Genomic DNA, 3924 nt, shown 5'->3' on the forward strand with positions numbered 1-3924 from the left:
TTACTATCTTTAAAAAACTGATCATAGGAATGTACAGCCTGCCCTGTCTGTCTTGGATTACACTCAGGATCTCTTCAACTGCAGACCCTTTATTCAGGGTGTAGTAGATGTCAGTTGTGTGCAAACATGCCCACAGGGCTGTGGCTTCTGGGCTGCAACAAAGCACCATTGTCCAAAGGACACAATATGCAGCTAGGCAGGCCTGATCCAACTCCTGTTGAAGGCAGAGGAAAGACTCCCCTTTCCTCAGTGGGTATTCAATCAGGTCCAATGTGAGGCAGCAGACAAGCAAGGTACATAAGCTAGAAGGCATTGAAAGAGTTAGGGCTAGATTTACACAGCTGACATAGGCATCCAATGCCCAGAGGTCCAATGCCTAAATGCTGCTTGGTGCCTTAGCTCATGCCTGCTGCCCAGTGGAATTCACAGTCCCGAGTTCAGTGTGTAGGCTCCCCATGTCGTGTGTGGGTAGAGTTAAGCATCTGAGAAAGGGATTCACAGAAACCAGCAAGCTGAGCAGGGACTCACCTAAAGCAGCCAGGGGTAAAATGCAGAGGAAAGGGGTGGGACTTAAGGCCCAGATCCACAAAGGGCTTGAAGCACCTGACTCAATGGGCTGAGGGAAGCACCTGTCTCTGCTGGGGATTCTTGGCTGAGAACCATCTCCTGGAGGTCGGCAGCTAGGTCAGGTCAGCCCTGTTCTGTCCTGTGAAAAAGCAAAGAGACTCTATAGCCTAGTGGTCAGGGCACAAGTCCCTGCCCCAATGAATAGCTAATTTTACAAAGTGGAACAGGTTCAACGGGAGAGATTGAGAGAGCTCTACCCCATAACACCCACTAGCCTGGTGGGGTTAGGGCACTCACTGGGGATGTGGGAACCATGAATTCAAGTCCCAGCTCCAAAGGAGAGAATTCAAATCTGGATCTTCCACATCTCAGGGGAGTGTCTTCTCTGCTAGGCTTTTGGGTATCCTGGGGAACATGCATACCTAGCCAGTCCCCCAAATTCCTGACCTGCTTGTTCCCAGCTGTCTTCTGTGAAGGTTGGGTGTGCTGTGAGCATGCCTACTAGATTTGGCCCTGCAGGCGAGATAAATGGGGGAGGACATGGTTTGAGAATCCCACTGGGACTTAGGCATGAGCTAAGGCACCAAGCAGTTGGTGTCAGAACTCAGACAGCTTTGCACATGCCCACCAGCAGAAACTTTGGCACCTACAGGATTAGGTGGCAGCTGAGTGGTGGTTTCGTGAATATCAGTGGTGCCTAAATGTTAACCTTAGGTGCCTTAAGAATACTGCTGGCTGTCACCTCCTGGTTATCACTACAAAAGTACTATCCTCTGTTATGACCTCACTTCTTTTCTGTGCTTCTGGCTGTACATCAACACGACACTAGGAACAGGATGTGGGGCAGAAAAATAATATGGGAAGTTCATGGGGAAGGATGCGGCATGTGGCATGATAGGGATATTTGCAGATACAGAAGGGGATGGCAAGGAAACAGCATTTGTAATATGGTAGTGATTAACTTTAAGCACAGGGAGTGCCTGCTATCCAAAAGGAATCCAGACTGCTATCATCAAATGTGATACCAAAAGGATATTACTGTCTCAAACATGCCAGGCTTCCTCTGAAAACTCAAGGTTGCTTCCACCCAGATCCCTGGCCCTCAGAAATGTAGAAATTCCTCTTCTTCCCTAGGATGGTTTCAGAGTAGCAGCCGTGTTAGTCTGTATCCACAAAAAGAACAGGAGTACTTGTGGCACCTTAGAGACTAACAAATTTATTAGAGCATAAGCTTTTGTGGGCTTCTTCGGAAGTGGGTTGTAGCCCACGAAAGCTTATGCTCTAATAAATTTGTTAGTCTCTAAGGTGCCACAAGTACTCCTGTTCTTTCCCTAGGATGCACTTTCTTTAGCCTACATCAGGGGTAAGCAACTTATGGCACGCATGCCGAAGGCGGCACGCGAGCTGATTTTCAGTGGCACTCACACTGCATGGGTCCTGGCCACCAATTCGGGGGGCTCTGCATTTTAATTTAATTTTAAATGAAGCTTCTTAAACATTTTAAAAACCTTATTTACTTTACATACAACAATAGTTTAGTTATATATTATAGACTTATAGAAAGAGACCTTCTAAAAATGTTAAAATGTATTACTGACACGCGAAACCTTAAAATAGAGTGAATAAATGAAGTCTCGGCACACCACTTCTGAAAGGTTGCGGACCCCTGGCATACATTCAACAAGGTAACAATAGGATTATTCTGGTGCTTAAAGTTGGGAATATGCTTAAGTACCTTGCAAAATCTGGACCTTTGTAATTACCTTTGCACGACTGATCTCTATGAAGACCTTCTACTAGGTAGAAGGGCTTTTAGTTCTGGGATGCTTAAGCAGTGGTAACCTTAAGCAGTGGTGCAACCACACATGAAAATCTGGATGGTGAGGAGTCTTGCCCACATACTCAGGGTTTAGCTGATCGCCATATTTGGGGTCAGGAAGGAATTTTCCTCCAGGGCAGATTGGCAGAAGCCTTGGGGGTTTTTCGCCTTCCTTTGCAGCGTGGGGCACGGGTCACTTGCTGGAAGATTCTCTGCACCTTGAAGTCTTTAAACCATGATTTGAGGACTTCAATGGCTCAGACACAGGTCTGATACAGGAGTGGGTGGGTGAGATTCTGTGGCCTGCGTTGTGCAGGAGGTCAGACTAGATGATCATAATGGTCCCTTCTGACCTTAAAGTCTATGATTCTATGATCTATGACAGGGAAGAAACCATGAGAGAGAACATATTAGCCCCGCAGGGGCTTAGTAGGGGATATCAACAGGATAATAAAAATTTGGCAAGGAAGGAGAAAGTGTCCCTGTCACCCCACAGTGTTTGCACCAATTATCCCAAGGTGATCATTGGGCATCTGAACGCTGCTAGGTGCACCTTCAGCTGGATTTTTAGTTCTTTATATATATCCCTTGGTTTACCTCTCTCCTGTTCCTAAGGAAGTGACACATCCTCCCAGTTTGTAAATGGATTTTAAAATTCTGTCTTTTAACTCTTGATTTCTTCAAATGTTCCTAGCATAGTGACAGTTTTCTATGATTTGGGGGATGAACTATTTGAAAAGACATTTCAAACTGTGCAGTAATTCTAATTATTCATGTGATCGTTGGATAAGGTTTTTTGGGTCCATTTTATGATAGTGGGTGTTGTGCATTGAAAAATCATGGAAAATCCACTTGGATTTCCTTCACAGCTGCTTAGAATTACTGATGTGAATGTGACAGGGAAGAGTGACTGCAAAGTCCATTACATAATCAATACATCAGGCTCTTTTCTTCTCCTCTCCTTCAATCTGCAATTCAGTATTATTATTAAATCCGGGGTCCAGGCGGATAGCCAGAGAGAATGCTCTGTTTTATTTGAAAGAGGAGAGGGAAAGGTTAAGTATCCTAAAGTTTCTTAGGCCTGATTACCTCCTGCTGTGTCTGTCACCCTCCCTCTGAGACATTCAGTTCCCTGCAGTTTCTTCAGGCACTGTTCCTGTTTATAAAGGTTATCTAGAGCAAGCAGCAACCACCCCCATGTGACTTAGGTGACAGCAGTGCACAACAAATACCTAAGCAGATTAGCACTGGGTAGGAATCCCGGTGGGAAACACTCCTCATCACCACATAAGGAAAAAGGAAGAAATGAACAGAGAGTGGAACTTTCTCCCACATCACCGTCTCTTTGGAAGTTCTCACACACGCTCCACCACCTCCTTGCTGCTGCTGCTCATTTTTATTTTGTTTACAGCTATTCTCCTCCTCATCGAAAACTAGCCTCTTTCCTTTTCACTTCCTCACTCTACAAGAGTGTTTCAGGATGGCAATGTGGACACTACCAGTGCAAATACAAAAGTGTATTGAATATATAAAAGGCT

The sequence above is a fragment of the Terrapene carolina genome, unplaced genomic scaffold, assembly GCF_002925995.2.
Source record: "Terrapene carolina triunguis isolate 2854851 unplaced genomic scaffold, T_m_triunguis-2.0 Scaffold42, whole genome shotgun sequence".
Taxonomy (NCBI): Eukaryota; Metazoa; Chordata; order Testudines; family Emydidae; genus Terrapene; species Terrapene triunguis.